We start from the raw sequence: 17,667 nt of genomic DNA on the forward strand, positions 1-17,667 counted from the left end.
TAGGTTTTCCAGACCTTCTGCTAAGCACGCATATAGGCCAGGGGCAGGCACAAGTGAGTGCTGCTCCCCTGCTCCCCCTGTACACATGTTCAGAACCCCCCTGTCGGAATAGACATTTGTCAAACGAAAGCAGCGCATTTCCTTTGCAGATGTGAGCAGTCCTCGGGGGGCGCCCTCCTCCGTTGGGGATCCTGATGGACTTACTTGGTGGCAGGCAACAGCAGTGCTCCAGCAGCACCATGTCATGGGGTGCTTTTTCCATTTAATTTTTAAATTTCCCACAATGGCCTAGAGCAGAGGTGCAGAACCTCTTTCAGCATGAGGGCTGGATTCCATTTTGGAGAAGGTTTCGGGGGCTGTATTCCAGTGGTGGGTGGGGCCAATGGTAAAAGGGGTGGGGCCAAAATACAAAAAAACGCCAGCATTGTTTCACATAAAAGCTCTTCCTGCCAGTCGCTCAGCCTTGGGAGGGGCATTGCAGCCTTTTAGAATGGGGAAAAAACTGCCCAACTGCCGGGAATCCACATCAAATGATGATTGGGGGAAAGGGGGTAGGTGGGGCAGCCCTGTGCCATCTGGGGAACCACAGAAGGCCGTACTGGGACCCCAGGAGGGCTGGATTTGGCCCCAGAACCTGAGGTTCTGCACCCCCGCCCTAGAGTGACGCTCTATCAGGCTTAATTAAAACAGCAGTTATACTCCATCACCAAGTCCTGCTTGGAGGACTGGGCCCACACAGAAACGAATGAAAGAAGGTCCAGGACAAGCATCCCTAGTTGGCCTCGGAGCCCTAGCAGCTGCCTAAGGATGTCAGATGCTGGCGCCAGCTCTGGCCCTACCACATAGCTAATTAGTGTTTCAGAACTGTGGTGCAGTGGCTAGGCTGTTGGACTGGGAGCCAGGAGATCTGGGTTCTAGTCCCCACTCCCCACTCGGCCATGGAAGCTCACTGGGTGACTTTGGGCCAGTCACAGACTCTCAGCCCAGCCTACCTCACAGAGTTGTTGTTGTGAGGCTAAAATGGAGAGGAGGATTATGCACGTCACCTTGGGTTCCTCAAAGAGGAAAAAAGGTGGGATATAAATGTAATAAATAAATAAAATAAATAAACTGGCAGTGATTATGTTACTTATATTACAGAATTAGGATCCAACTATTCTGTTTTAAAAACACGTCCTATTTAACATAGATCTACTTTTTCTGAATTTCTAAAGGAGTTGGGCAGTTTCTAGCGGGTGGCCTGTGCATGATGCATGTAGATACCATAATGTGGCAAGGTCCGTTGTTGGCAAGGTACATTTCCATGTGCTGCTTGCCTGAAAGTGCACCATTTAGCAAGAGCGTTGGCAGACATGGTTCCGTGCCGCCGCTGCCCCCCCCGCTCCCGTGTGAGTAGTTTCATTTTTTGTGCGATGTCGACATTTTATTTTTCCAGGACCATAGATATGATATGAAAAAAGACCACAGTATAAAAAAGAAAACAAAAGTGAGTTCACACAATTAGTGTGAAGAATGTGCTTCTCCTCTCCCAGCATTCCTCACCTCACGAGACATTTGCTGGAGGTGAAGAGCAGGACTGATATGCCAGTAGCAGTTTCACACATTTCAATAATCAAGTAATAGCTGCAATTATCACATAATAAACATAAGTAAACTAACTCTCAGTGTCAGTAACAAGGGTAAACTTTGCATTGCTGTTTACCCCAACGCAGATGCTAGCTGATAAGCTGGTCAAAATACAGTATAATTACTGGAGAAGGAGATCTTTGGTCAACATTGATTTTTTTTTTTAAAGGTCAAACATTCAGTAATTCTATTTGTGCCAGGCTTGAAAAAGAAAGAGGATTTTGGAAAGTGTCAGGGGAATTTTGCTGCAGGGAGAGTGTGTGTCAGAGCGTCACTGACATCAGGTGAGGAGGCCACCTAGGGGGAATATTGCCATCAGTTTGAAGCCAGTTCCTAGCGTGTGTGTGTGTGTGTGTGTGTGTGCGCGCAGGCACGGGCGGGGGGTATTTTCCATGAGGCTCACTGTGGGAAGTGGATCACCCTGCCGGATTGCTGCTTTGGGGAGCAAGAAGGACAAGAGCAAGCCCATTTCACCCTAGTAGAACTTGTCATGAACTTTAGGTCGAGTGTGCATGCTATTTTCTGCACGGAGAGCCATATGAAGCGCTAAAGTCTGTGTTTCTTTGATGGGTCAGTAAAAGCTATTCACTTGCTATTTATGTGAACAATCACTTATGAATTCTGCTATATCACTAAACCCTTGCCACAGCATCTCAGAAAAGATAATTGCATCATGTAGACATCTTACTTTAGGCAAAAGATTTAAATTACATGAGGTATATCAGATAAATTCAGCAATTGCAGCAGAAATCCTTTATATGCGTAAGTACTAGGGCTGTGCACGGACCCCCCAGTATGTTTCTGATGTTGCTTCAGATACTCCTTAGCAACCCCTATCCACCTTGGACTGATTCAGACCCCCTCCACTTTGACTCAGATCCGAATCCAAAGTGAGATTTGGATATCCGGATCACCTGTTTTGGGCGTTTTCCCATTGACTTGCATGGGAAAACACAAACGATCATAACTCTTCAGTTTTTATGATACAGGCATGAAATCTGGTGACTTTGCAGCCCCCTGGAGGGGACTCCACCTGCTAAATTTCAGCCAGTTTGGCCTAGTGGTTTTAGCAGTAGGTGCTGGTGAGATTTGATGTTTTCCACAAAAACTCTCAACACAAAGAGCTAAGGATGTACGAAAGTCACTTACCTTTTCGAAGGGTGACATTCGCGGTGGGGGGGAGGCGCTTTGTCCCTCCCCCCGAAATTCTCCCTGGCCAGCTCTGCTCTGCAGTGTCTCCATGGAGCCGCTGGCTGGGGCCGCCCGCAGCCGGACATCCGGCCGCTGGGCAGCCTGCACAGGGACGCAAATGGCGGCCGCCGTAGCCACTGCCATTTGTGTCCCTGTATTTTGCCGTGATAGGCTATGTAAATATTTACATAGCCTATCACGGCAAAAAAAAGGGAACACAAATGGCAGCCGCCGTAGCCGCCGCCATTTGCGTTCCTTTTTCTTTTTTTGCCGTGACAGGCTACATAAGTATTTATGTAGCCTATCATGGCCTCCGCAGGGATGCAAATGGCGTCCCTGCATTAGCCATGATAGGCTACGTAAGTATTTACGTAGCCTATCATGGCTATAATGAAGCGAATGACGGCCGCAGACACAGACGCCATTCACAAAGCAGCGCGAATGGCAGCAGGTAAGTGCTCCGTTTCGCGCGCCTTTCGTGGGGCGGGGGGCTTCGTTCCGCCATGGATTTCAGGGGGCCGAATGTACTGGCATGAATGGCCTCACCGAGGTCCGTGGCGGAATTCTGACATCCCTACAAAGAGCTATAACTTTTCCCTGTGTCCACAGATGTGTGCGACACCTTGGCCCCTCCCAGCCCCCCTTGAGGGCATCCCACCCACCAAAGTCCAGGCAGTTTTGCCCACTGGCTTGTGTGCTAGGCACAGGTTGAATTTGATATTCTCAGAAACTCAGACCAAACTCAGAAGGGAAAGTGTGTTGAAGCAGAGGTCACAATCTCCAATCTCTGCTACAGGTTTCTCTGAAATGCTAAACAACCCTTATTCAGAAGAATCACCGGCTCAGCCTCTCTATGCCTGAATACATAGAGCATAGATGTATTCTGGCAGGCAGGCTGGAAGAGGTTATTTTTTTTAATCAGCTTTTATTTCTAGCACACACTAAATGAGTATTTTGAATGTATCGTGATTGAATATGGTCAGTGCCTTTCCCAGACAGGCCAGATTTTTGAAAGCCATCAGTGCCTAGCCCAGGAGGGCCGATTTTTGAATGTGGTCAGTGCTAGCCCAGAGGGGCCACTGATTTTTGAACATGGGAAACCTCCACCTGGTGGACCAATACTTCCCCTACCCCATCTCCTACATGGTGGCCTGCCTAAGCCTCTTGGGGGTGAGAGACAGAGAGCTTGCAGGAGTTTTGGCAGAACTACCAGCCATCAGAACTACCAGCCTTCTGCTTGCCCCTGCTGCCAGCCTGCTGGGAGGTGGAGGCCTCTTTCCTGAGCAAGACCGATTGGTGCTGCTTCCTGAAGTGCAGGAGCAGGCTGCTGGTGCTGTAGCGCCCTGGCTGTTTCCCCCTGCTCAGAGATGCTTTGCAGTGATGGCAGATGGCAGTGCTGGGATCTGCTCCCAACTCAGTGGTCCGGTCCCACACAATCCTGCCCTGACATTTCCACGGAGGAGACACAGACTGCCTGTCTTGACTCTACAGGGCGCACACGAGTGGGAGGAACAATGGAAGAGGGGTGGGGTGCCGGAGCCTCTGCCTGCTGCTCCTCCTCCAACACACCCTGGAGGATCTCCTCGTCTTTGCCCTTCACCACGCTGAGGATGTCTGACACCTCTGACCTAATGTCCATCAGCGGGCTCCCCTCTTCCACTTCAGAAGGAGATGCTGCTCCACCTTGGGCAAGAGTGTGACTATTGCACCTGCCCACTCCAGCCTCCTTGAATAGTGGCCTCCGGGCACTGCAACTGGCCTCCTCACTCTGCTGCCCTACTGCACCAGGACACACAATCTGGACTAGGGGACAGACAACTTGCCTAACGGTGCTGCTACTGACAGCAGCCCCTCTCCCACCTCTGCCCCCACTAACAACCCGAAGGTGCCTCATATCGCACTAGATTTTTTTGCCACACAGTGGAGTGTTATTGGAATAAGAAGGTAATTAATATAAATACTATGTGTCTAGTGCTTTTTCAATACTGTCTTGAAATTGGGACATGTAGCATTGGTGGAACAACAACCTAGCACACACGCACACATGGACAAAGACACACAAGAGCTAAAGAAAAGCAGAACTACCTAAGCAAATAATGTGTTTCTTTAATTTATTGTTTAATATTTCATGTTTTTTTATGGAAGGAAGGTTATGTTCAAGAAATACAGGAAGACAATGGAGGCAATAAGATAAGAGCCAACAGCAAGCAAACAATAAAAATAAAAACCCTTCTTTAATTTCTGTTTTGGGAGGATCAACACAGAAAAGAAACAGATGGTTCACTTCAGCGTGGGGGGTGGGGGGATCCAAACACTAAACATGTAGGCTGCTATAATATGCGTTTCTTTAAGAATTTAGAAAGCAAGAAAAAACTAAATGGTTGAATATTACTTTAAAAGGGGGTGGGGAGGAGGAACATGCACAGAAGTCAATGTTTGTTTTTAAAAATTGAAATAAGACTGGGTTTTTAAAAATCTAGAAGAGACAGGGTTGAAAGACAAAAATGACAAGGAAATAGAATGGAGAAAGTAGAAGTGAGGGTCAACCTTAAAAAACACACACAAACTTTTCTGGAGTCCACAAGCGACGTGAACAATGGAATGGCGGGGGAGGGGGGAAGCATGGCAGCAATGAGCAAAGAAAAGCTATGTTTGAAAAAATATTGAAAAGAGAGAATATGAATAATACACAGAACAAACAAGTCAGAGGTAGAAAGAAATAGGAGAAGGCAGCTGCAATGGGTGCAAAGACACAGTCCCAAAGGGGCAGCTTGCACAAGCAGCAAGGGAATGATCCCACGACAACCTAGCTGTTCATTTCCTTTTAAATATCAAGGAAAGGCTAATGGCGATCGAGAACGAAGAAATAGAAGGAGGAACTGCAAGGAATGCATGCACGCACACACACACACCAGATCATCTAACTATAGACCACCCCTCTCCCAAAGACACAGCTAGTGCAATAATGGAACACAGGCTTTTCCCGAAATATATGCTCCCTCCTCCACCACTCTCTCTGATTGGAGACTGCTGGCGTCAGTTCTGGCCGAGAGTTCCTATTCACCAAAGAACACTCCCTCCTCCTCCTCCTGCACTTGCCTCCCCCTGTGTCTGCTCGCCTTCCCCCTCCTTCCTCCACTTGAGCTTTCAGAAGTTGATACATTTTGGAGACAGCTTGTCTGGACTGCTCAGGCATTAAGTTGAGCTCTGCGCATACAAGGAAGAGGAGGCGCTTCATGGGGGAGGCGCTTCACCTTGGGGCGCCTCGGTTCTACTTTGATATGCTTCGTATCATGAGGAGGCTGCTCCGAATCTGCCTGCTTCGCATCGTTATTCAGGCTTCGTAATGAGGTGGTGCACAGCCCTAATATGTACATACATCAACAACAAAAAGGTAGCAAGGAGGTAACAAAGGTAGGGGCAAAATATGAACATAATGATCCTCTCTCCCCTCACTGGTCCCAACGTCTATATCCTAAAAGCTACAATTTCTTTTATGTAGGTTGCAAATTGGAACATAGAGAGGCCAATTTGGCTGAGAACACACAAGGAACTCTTGGAGTAGCAGGAAATCAAACTTGCGTCACCCAAGTAATCAAGCCAACCTTCGTTTAATATTTTAATGTTCCTACAAAATATCAAATGAGATAAAAACAGGACTTGGAACTTTCTTCAGTTGTCAATGAATTTTCTCTCATTGACAGGAAGTTTGTTCACCTACTTGCCCCATGGACTGTACCCTGGAAGTAGATGTGGCATGCAAGGGGCAAGGTGTGCACACATGCACATGCCAGCATAGAAAGCAGAGCCACTGGGGCTATACAAGCTCTCTCTGCCCCAGACCAAAGAAAGAGGAAGAGTGCACACACTCTTCCTCTTTCTTGGCCTCCACCTACCCTCCCTTTAAGACACAGCCTAAGAACACATGGTTGCATATGGGCTGAATAAGAATTTTTTGCCCTGCAAACACATTGGCCAAGTTTGGGTATCCCCCCCCCCACTCTACTCTGTGAGCTTGGAGGAAGGGATGGCATATATTGCCGATATGTGTATGTGTGTGGTCATGATTTAGCATGGCTGCCTGTGCGTGGTTAAATATGCTAGGTACGGATTTGGTGAGCACTCAGAGGCACCTTTAAGGTGATGGAGACTTCCAAGGCTCACCTGGTTGTAGATGGAGTGGGGTTCAGGTCCCTTTTGAGACTGACCTAGTTTGTCTACCTGGAGCTGTGAGGTCTGGGTTGGGAGAGTGATCCAGGAAGTAGGGATGTCAGAATTCCACCACGGATTCCAATGAGGCTGGATTCTTTAGAATCCGCCCCCCCAGAATCCATGGCGGAACGGCCTCCTGCCCCCCCCACCCCACGGAATCCCCCCGGGACAGAACTTACCTGGGGTGGATGCGGTGGTGGTGGTGGCTCCAGCAGCTCTGGCTGGTCTCCCGGCCAGCTGTGGCCAGGCTGCTGCGGCCGCCATTTGCATTCTTGCAGCCATGATAGGCTACGTAAGTATTTAGCAGGGACGCAAATGGCAGCCGCTACACCATTTGTGCCCCTGCTCTTTGCCGTGATAGGCTACATAAATACTTACGTAGCCTATCACGGCTGCTTGCAAGGACGCAAATGGCGGCTGCTACGACGGCCACCATTTGGGCCGGCCGCAGCCGGAACTGCAGCTACAGCCGGCAGCTCCGCGGAGCTGGCCGGGGAGGATTTCGGGGGGAGGGACGGAGCACCTCCCCCCACCGCAGATGCCCCAGCGCGGAGCCAGGTAAGGGATTTGTACATCCCTACCAGGAAGGCCTCCCAACACCAGGAATGGAGCGGCCAGGTTAGCTCATCCTAACTGCTAGTACATTGAGTATCCCGGTAGATCCAGGGTAAGCTAATAAAGCCTGCACACGTTTGAGTTGCAGATCTTATGTGTAATAAATAAATTGAGTCTGAGTAAACTAGGGCCACTTGTGATTTGTCTAATTATTCCAGTGTGTGCACACAGGAATACTTTACTAAGAATTCTTTAAAGTCTAACCAATGATTTAATTTCGACTATATCGATACACAAGTATCTACTAAACAGAACCAAAGTATTGGACCATCTATCAGTATTAACATAAAATTGATTAAAGGAATCAATAAAGGCATATTAGATTATACTGACCATGTTTTTCCATTTGCATTATTATTTTTATTTATTTATTCAAGGTATTTGAGTGCCACCTTTAAGGGAAAAACTCTCAGTTCATGACAACTAAGAAACAGGAACAACAGCTCATGATTGCCTTAATCCAGAGGTCAATATATCATTCCAATACAGACTTCCTATATGGTCCTGGAAAAGTTTTTGTGACTTACCATGTTAGTCTGTTGCAGCAAAAACAGCAGAGAGTCTTGTGGCACCTTAAATGAAGTGGACTCAACTCAGTGAAAGCTTTTGACATGCTAATTTGTTAAGTCTTTAAGGGCGCAATACTACACATGTTTAGACAGAAATAAGTCCTACAGCTCTCAGCATTCACAGCCAGCATGGCCCTAAGGTGCCACAAGACTCTTTGTTGCTTTCATTGGTCATGATAGCTAAATGGAACCTCCATGTTTAGAGGTAGCATACCTCTGACTGTGGGCTGCTGTGGTCTCTGGGCACAAGTGGGTGAGGTGACACCCACATACTCTGCTTTTGAGCTTCTTAGAAGCACCTGGATGACCATTGTAGGAATCAGGGTGCTGGGCTAGGTGGACTTTTGGTCTGATCCAGCAAGTCAATTCTTTACATTAGTTCCCCTTCTCAAATTTTGGCCGCTAGTCCATTACTGGGTAGGCATTGGGACAAGTACTAAAGAATGGTAATGTGCATTACAACAAAACAGTCATCGATGTTTAGAGCAATAGCCTTCCAGCATGTGTTACAGATTTTTCCCTTGTGGTGGTTGCTTGCCCCTATATTGTAAACAGCAAAACTGTACCTACACTGACAGATTTCAGGTAAATATTGTGATACTTCCAGCATATTTTATGTGATAAAGTTTTTGGTGTTTTTTTTAAACGTGCTAACACTTTCTCAATAAAGACATTTCAGCCTAAGGCTCTGCTCTAGATATATTCTAACTCAAAGCTTATGTATCTTTTCTGCAGCCTGGTAGGAAGAATCTGTTTGTCACACAGTGTTTTGCTTTAGGAACATCCAAAGGTATGTGAAGAGGTCCCGGAACAAGCCTTCATTTGGTGACAGACTAGCGAGAATTGATTTTCTGATGAGGTCTTCCTTACACAATGGGGGATGTGACACTTTGACCTCAGGATTCTCCTGACTGAACCATTTCACTGGAGTTATATTTAGACAGGGAAAAAAAGGATCCTGGATTCTTTTAGCCAGGCATCCTTGCTTCATGCTACACCGTAGGTTATTCTAGCAATGCAGATTTTACTTCCAAGGCTGCCATTTTGCAAGGCTGGAACTTTTCTTCAAAAGATCTGCCACCCCTTGTGAAATAATTTTTGTGTGTGTGTTGAAGAATAGCAGCTCTGGCTTAGACTCTAGAGGTTTGTTCACAACAAAGACTAGAAGTTGAACTTGAACTCAGGATTTCTCCAGTCTTCCCAGTATGGGAAGTGGACTATTGTTCAAGGAACCCATTTTAGCTGCATTGTGGAAATTCACTATTTTGTAATGAGGTTTGGGGGGAGTGGCAATGTTGCCGTCTACTTCGGTTTGCACTCGTCCCACAAATTTCTAGCTAGGTGGGCAGGCTTCACTTTTGTAACTTGTCTCCCTGGCATTTACCTGATTTTACTCTTTCAGCCCAAAGAAAAAGAAATGCAAGAAAGCAAAGTGGCTGTCTGATGAGGCTTTACAAGTAGCTGAGGGAAGAAGGGAAGGGATAAGCAAGGGAGAAAGGGAAAGCTATATGAATGCAGAGTTCCAGAGAATAGCAAGGAGAGACAAGAAGGCCTTCTTAAATGAACAATGCAAAGAAATCAAGGAAAACAGCAGAATGGGAAAGACTAGAGATCTCTTCAAGAAAATCGGAGATCTCAAGGGAACGTTTTGTGCAAAGACGGGCATGATAAAGGACAAAGAAGGCAGGGACCTAACAGAAGCAGATGAGATTAAGAAGAGGTGGAAAGAAGACACAGAAGAACTATAGAGGAAGGATCTGAATGTCCCTGATAGCCATGACAGTGCAGTCACTGAACTTGAGCCGGACATCCTAGAGAGTGAAGTCAAGCAGGCCTTAGGAATCATTACTAACAGCAAAGCTAGCTGAGATGACAGTATTCCAGCTGAGCTATTAAAATCCTAAAAGATGATGCTGTTGAAGTGCTGCACTCAATATGCAAACAAATTTGGAACACTCAACAGTGGCCACTAGACTGGAAAAGGTCAGTTTACATTCCAATTCCAAAGAAGGGCAATGCCAAAGGGTGTTCAAACTACCATACAATTGCGCTCATTTCACATATCAGCATGGTTATGCTCAAAATCCTACAAGCTAGGCTTCAGCAGTATGTGAACCAAGAACTACCGGAAGTACTTCGAAGAGGCAGAGGAACTAGAAATGGGTTTCGAAGAGGCAGAGGAACTAGAAATCAAATCACCAACATTCGCTGGATCATGGAGAAAGCAAGAGAATTCCAGAAAAACGTCTATTTCTGCTTCATTGACTACGCTAAAGCCTTTGATTGTGTGGATCACAACAAACTCTGGCAAATTCTGAAAGAGATGGGAGTACCAGACCACCTTACCTGTCTCCTGAGAAACCTGTACGAGGGTCATGAAGCAACAGTCAGAACCAGACATGGAACAACCAAGTGGTTCAAAATTGGGAAAGGAGTACGACAAGGCTGTATATTGTTGCCCTGCTTATTTAATTTATATGCAGAGTACATCATGAGAAATGCCGGGTTGGATGAATCACAGGTCGGAATTAAGATTGCCGGGAGAATTATCAACAACCTCAGATACGCAGACGATACTACCCTAATGGCAGAAAGTGAAGAGGATCTAAAGAGCCTCTTGTTGAGGGTGAAAGAGGAGAGTGCAAAAGCTGGTTTGAAACGCAATATTAAAAAAATTAAGATCATGGCATCTGGCCCCATCACTTCCTGGCATATAGAAGGGGAAGAAATGGAAGCAGTGACAGATTTTATTTTCTTGGGCTCCAAGATCTCCGCAGACGGTGACTGTAGCCATGAAATTAAAAGACGCTTGCTCCTTGGGAGGAAAGCTATGGCAAACCTAGACAGCATAGTAAGAAGCAGAGACATCACCTTGCCGACAAAGGTCCACATAATCAAAGCTATGGTTTTCCCAGTAGCAACGTATGGCTGTGAGAGCTGGACTATAAGGAAGGCTGAGCGCCGAAGAATTGATGCTTTCGAACTGTGGTGCTGGAGAAGACTCTTACGAGTCCCCTGGACTGCAAGGAGGTCAAATCAGTCCATCCTAAAGGAAATCCACCCTGACTGCTCATTGGAAGGACAGATACTGAAGCTGAAGCTCAAATATTTTGGCCACCTAATGCAAAGAGAAAACTCAATGGAAAAGACCCTGATGCTGGGAAAGATTGAAGGCAAAAGGAGAGGGGACGGCAGAGGATGAGATGGCTAGATAGCATCACCGATGCAATGAATATGAACTTGAGCACACTCCGGGAGAGAGTGGAGGACAGGAAGGCCTGGCGTGCTATGGTCCATGGGGTCACAAAGAGTCAGATATGACTAAACGACTGAACAACAACAACTCTTTCAACATTTGGGGGTGGGGATTTTTTTTGCCCGTTTTCCCAATGACCTGGGTTTACTGTTCCAACAAGTTTGTTTTCCAGGTAGGGATTTTTGTTTTGTTTTTTGTTTTCCAGGAGGGAGACTATTCCCTCTGGAATTTTGGGTCATTTATCTGGTTCTGCTGTTCCCAGACCATTTCCCCCCTCACATGCCTGCTTCTTTCTTTTCTTCCTGTAGGCTTCAGTGCTTATTTGCTGAAGAGTCAGCCAAGACCTGTTTGAGGAGCAACCAGCTGTGTCCTCCAAATCCAACACCAGGCTCAGCAGGCGGCAGAGTCAGAACATCAGGAGGTGGCTCTCTTCATTGTGGGAAATGGAGATGTTATCCTCCTACTATGGGCACCAGGGCCACCTGCTTCTCTTCAGGCATATGAAATGACGGGCATTCCGAGGATTCCTTGAGATAGCTCAAGGAATTCCTTGAGTTCCTGAATGGAAATTTCCTTCCCAATAAAGTTGTTGCAGATCTTGCTTCAGTGGTTGCTGATGAGGTGGTCAGAGTCCTAAAGAACCAAATTAGCACCTCAGTGCATACCACCACTGATTTCTGGACAAGCTTCTAAACACTGATGTGTCTGCTGAGCGGCCTGCAAACTAGGGACTAGCACTTGGCAGTGAGAAAGCTACCCTCTCTCTGTCAGCTTTTCCAGAAACTCATACACCAGAACACATTGTCACCCAGGATTGAGTAGGACTGTGGACAAGCGGCTCACACTGTCTGGGCTGGGTGTAAGGGAGGGGTAGTCAGCCTTTTTGAGCTGTAGTCACATTTGGCAATTTGAAAAACTGTCCTGGGCTCCAACAAAAAATGGCTGCCATGGAGGCATGGCAAAAGGCAAGTAACCTACTCAAAAGACTGAGTGCAAGACAGAAGTGGAGTCTGAGCCTCAACACACTAAACAACTCCTTTGAACTCACAGTTTTCAGCACCAACAGAAACCTATTTCATAGAGATCCCAGCTGGCAGTAAGAAAATGTATTTTTTCCCAGTGGGTGGGGTAGGGCACAGTAGACAATGGTGTGGGTGTATGGACAGCCGTAAGGCGATAGGGAAACTGTAACCCTCCAGACATTCAACTACAACTCCCACCATCCCTGGCCATTGGCCATGCTGGTTGGGGTTAATGGGAGTTGGAGCATCTAGAGGGCCACAGGTTCCCCACTCCTTGTATAAGAGTTTTGAGGCTTGAGCACATGCCACTTATGTCTTTTCCACATGATTTGGACACAAAAAACTCTGTGGATATTTTGTGGCTGCTACAAAAGCTATGGCAACGACAATGACAAGAGTCCATGAACTTGCCAAAAACTGACTGAAGAAGTTCCTGCCTGTTCGAATTCTACATTCTGCATGCTGCAGACAATGCATAACACGTGGCGGGCACTTTGAGAGCCATGCAGACCTTGAGATGACACCTAAGGGTGGCAGCTCAGGAAGGCTTTGTCCCACTGAGGAGAAAACAAGGCTGGTCAATCGGCAGAATACCAAGCCCAAGCCCAAGGCAGAGCCTTCAGTACATGACGCAAAAGACACTGATGCTGGGGCCTGCCATGCTCTATGGATGCCAGTTGCCCTGAAGAACAAGAAACAACAGTCACCTACAGAAAACAAAAGGATCCACTGTACAGAACTGCTGTGTTCTTTGCCCATGCTCCAGAGACACAATACACCATTCACTGCATGGCAACATGGCTGCTCTGCTAGGAGTATTCAAGGGCCCTTAGATGGAACTTGCCTGGGCATCATTCGCTCCCTCTGAGGCAGGCAGGCAGGCAGGCAGCGAAACTGTGGCCCATGCCTAGGGATGTACGGATTCCCCACCGTCTGTTCCAGTGGGGAATCAGCGCGGGGGAGGAGGCGATCCGTTCCTCCCCCCCGGAATCCATGTGGAGCGGTTCCGCTCCATGAGGATTCCACAGAGCCAAGGGTCGCCCCATTCCGCCATCCGCATGCCCCAAATTCCCCCGGTTTTTTTCGGCTCCCTGAACTTACCTAAATAATTCTGTAAGTACCGCCGAGAAATCCTTTTCGCGCACGCGCTGTCAGTCTCCGTGAGAGTAAAGCCCTTTGCGGGGATTCCCCACATAACTTCCGGTCACCTGACCTCACCAGACCTGACCTCACCGGAGCTGTCCTGACCTCACCTCACCTCACCTCCACAGACAATAAACAGAAAAGATGGAGGATTTCTGTGGACTTTGCAACTCAGCCCCAGTGAAAGAAAGACTCAGGAAAATGCCTCATAAAAAGGGTAAAGCCGTTCGCGTTCTTCTTCCTCCATTTCCGATTTACAGATTTCTTTTCATGATTATTTTCGTAAAATCCGCCATTTGGTGGACAAAAAAAAAAAGGGTCCGTGGGAGCTCCGGTCTGGATCGACCGGGTCTCCCCATTCCGAGAAGGATTCCACGGACTGGATTTGATAGAATTCGATCCCATTTAAAATCCGGGCGGAATTCTCTGATATCCCTACCATGCCAAAAAGCCCTTCTCAGTCCCTGGCTATACCACTGCTGGGGAAGGAAACGACTGAGTGATTTTGGACTCTGATTCTGAGCGGCAGGGAAGAAACCAGACAAGGTGCTGCAACAAGTGATGTGACTGACCTGAGTTTGTTGTGGCTTCTATTGTTAGCATCTTATTAGATATGCTGCTTCCTCCTCATTAGGGTTTTTTTTGGTCATCAACTAAGACGCCACCAATTTGGATGGCTTTAAAGGGGGGTTGGACAAAAAGGGGGTTGGAGGAAAAGGGTATCAATGGCTACTAGTCCTGATGGCTATGTGCTACCTCCAGTACCAGAGGCAGTGAGCCTATGTACACCAGTTGCTGGGGAACATGCGTGGGAGGGTGCTGTTGCACTCATGCCCTGCTTGTGGTTCCCGGTCGACAGCTGGTCGGCCACTGTGTGAACAGAATGCTGGACTAGATGGACCCTTGGCCTGATCCAGCAGGGCTCTTCTTATGTTCTTATGCCAATGTCTCACATTGACTGTCGCTAAGATTCAGCAAAATTCCAAGCATCCTGCACAGAGCTGGATTTTTCCATTGCTGTTAACCATTTTAATCCATTATGGCTGCTCTGATATCTGCTGAATTCAGTGGTGTTCTAGCCATGGGCAGACCACCATCGTATGGTGCATAATTTAAGTAAGCAACCATTACCATTACCATTCATTCATTCCATTCCATTTCTGTATCACCCAATAGCCAAAGCTCTCTGGGCAGTTCACAAGAATAACATATATAAATATAAAAACTTTAACATACAAAATATAAAAACAATTTAAACAGCTAAAAACAGTTACAATGAGATATTGGGACCTGATAAAACATTAAAATCCACTACGTGTCATGAAATGCCAGGGAGCAGAGGACAGTTTTAATCTGGAACCAAAAAGAAGCCAGTGTTGGCACCAGGTGTACCTCAATGGGGAGATCATTTGGAGCCCAATTCAAGGTGCTAGTTTTAAACTGCTTACATGGCTTGAGACTGCAAAACCTGGCGAGTGCCTCTCCTGACCTGAACCTACCTACTAGACACTACAATCAGTATCTGAGGCCTTCCTCCAAGTGCCACGTCCAAGGGAGGCTTGGAAGGTGGCAACAAGGGAGAGGACCTTTTCAGTGGTCCCTCAATTATGGAGTGATCTCTCCACTGAGCTCCATCTGGCACCAACACTGCCATCTTTTCCAACGCCAGGTTAAGACTGTCCTCTACTTTCAAGCATTCAGTGGAATATGATGGGGCATTTATGCCAGCTGTTTGAACAGGACTAGTATTTCATTGAAATTGTTTTTAGCTGTTTAAATTGTTTTTGAATTTTGTATATTTACATTTTTATGCTGTATTTTATCTTGTGAATGGTTGTGAACTGCCCAGAGAGCTTCAGTTATTGGGCGGTATAGAAATGAAATAAATAAAAATAAATAAATAAAATCCCACAATTAGGGGGCTGCCACTGAGAAGCCCCTCTCCCTTGTTGCCACCCTCCTAGCCTCTTTTGGAGGAGGCACCCGGAGGAAGGCCTGAGATGTTGACCGTAATGTACGGGTAGGTTCATACCAGGAGAGGCGCTCCATCAGGTATTGTGGTCCTGGGCCCTCTAAGGCTCTATAGGTCAAAACCAGCAGCTTGAATCAGGCTCAGAAATGTACAGACAGCCAGTGCAAGCGGGCCAGCACTGGAGCCGTATGTTTGGGCCTTCTTGTCCCTGTTATCAATCTGGCTACTGCATTTTGCACAAGCTGCAGCTTCTGAACCATTTTCAAAGGCAGACCACCGAAGAGCGGATTGCAGTAATCTAATTAAGATTGCAATCCTATACACACCTGGAAATAAGTTCTATTGAACTCAGTGGGGCTTACTTCTGAGCAGACATGCATAGGATTGCATTGCTAGTCTCCTATTTGCATTTTCAGTCATATATGAAAAAGTATAGTTGTATAAAGCATGGTGAACACTTAAGAATCAGGACAATACAGTTCTCTTGTATTAATATGAAGCCACTAGTGATGCAGATATTGCAATGCTTCTCCAATGCTCTGACATTTCCCATAACCCCAATGACTTACCTTAATGGTGCAATCCGATGCCCTTTGAAGGAGCACTCTGAATACCGAATGATCTGCCTGCAAGTGCCCAACAGAGCAGAAGGAGAGATGGAAGCGATTTTCGCCTCTCTGTCCTCCTTGATGATGTTTTTTTCCTCCAGACGGGCTTCTGAGACTGGGGCTGGAGAGGCCACGGAATACTGCAGGTCCTGGTTTCTCCCCTCCACTCCACTCCCTTCCCCGCTCACTGGAATGCCCTCCTTTTCACCTCCCCAAGATTGCTTCTGTAACCTTGGAAAGCCTCTGGCTGCGGGGGGGGGGGGGGATGGGGAGGGATTGGATCTCAGAGTTCCCCTTCCTAGGCCATGGGAGTGTTTATTCCTGGAGGGGGGGGGTGTGAACAATATCTCCCAGGGGCCATAGGATTGCTCTCTGAACTCCTGAATGAATTAAAAAACTCCTGCTTTGTGATAATTACCAGAGGAAAAGCTTCAAATAAACCAGTAAGGAGGAATCATGGAAACAAGAGGCTGAACACAACACCAGCAGATTTTAAAAATTTACTTCTACATAAAGATACTTAACCTGATTCTACAACCAACACAAAAGATCTAAATATGGTTTCCTTCCCCTCCTTAATTAGACTTGGACAATATAGAAGACAAGAAAACATTGCTAATGTTCAGGTGATTGTGCTTGTGCTAAAGTATCACCCACTTATTCCTAGATATTCTTCACTACATTGCCCTTAACATACATGAACACTGAGATTCTATACGGAACTTTGGTGTCCTGGATTTAGAATCTCTGCTGATTTCTATGTGCACAAATTGCTAATTACCAAGTTCTGCCTAAAGCCAAGACCAGCCTTTTTAAATCTTTCATAATGCACTTAACTAGAACATATTCACTCGTACCCAGCAATGTGCTTATGAAAATTTACCCACTACCAATTCAGCACTTTCTTTCTGGATTTGCTGCATGCAACCTCCCAAGTCTGTCCAACAATATTAAACCTAACTATGTGCAATGATTTTATTTCAGCTGCTTAAGCCCCTGATTTAAAATTGTTCATTTAAGACCTTAAACACAGATCTTGTCTTGAAATGGAAAACAAAACCATACCATACCAGTGTACCAACATACATTGGTCTGGCTTTTGAAATTATTTAGTTTTGACAAAATCAAAGGCAGAAAAGCTGCAAATAGTCCTTTGACCTGCAAATAGTCCTTTGATATTACCTGCAGGTGGTGTTGGTGTTGGTGAGAATGAGGAAATGGTTGTCATCTTATCATCCAGGGTTGTTTCCACAGTGCTCATTCTAAAGTATCACTGTTGTTAATTTTGTTATATTCTTATCTCTGTCCAGTAAACCTTATGCCGTAATAAATTTATTAGACTTTAAGAGAGCAATTCTGTGGTCCCTGGGAGAACATCTCTCCCACACTGTGAGATGGTCCTTGGTTTGCTCAGAAAACCATTCTGAGGTCGGAGACAGTGCCCTGACCTCAG

At 46.5% G+C, this 17,667-nt stretch overlaps 1 protein-coding gene across 1 annotated transcript in view; it reads right to left on the bottom strand.

The window, feature by feature from the left end:
• Positions 1-16,456, bottom strand: part of LOC146358898 (uncharacterized) — a 30,665-nt gene extending 14,209 nt beyond the window's left edge. Inside the window, exon 1 of the mRNA XM_084830355.1 lies at positions 16,176-16,456. The gene's annotated coding sequence lies outside the window, so the exon portion shown is untranslated. The remainder of the gene's footprint in view (positions 1-16,175) is intronic.
• Between the last annotated feature and the right edge of the window lie 1,211 nt (positions 16,457-17,667).

The sequence above is a fragment of the Heloderma suspectum genome, chromosome 1 (genome assembly GCF_057233095.1).
Source record: "Heloderma suspectum isolate Gila_16-S chromosome 1, 16-S_ref, whole genome shotgun sequence".
NCBI classification, from domain to species: Eukaryota; Metazoa; Chordata; class Lepidosauria; order Squamata; family Helodermatidae; genus Heloderma; species Heloderma suspectum.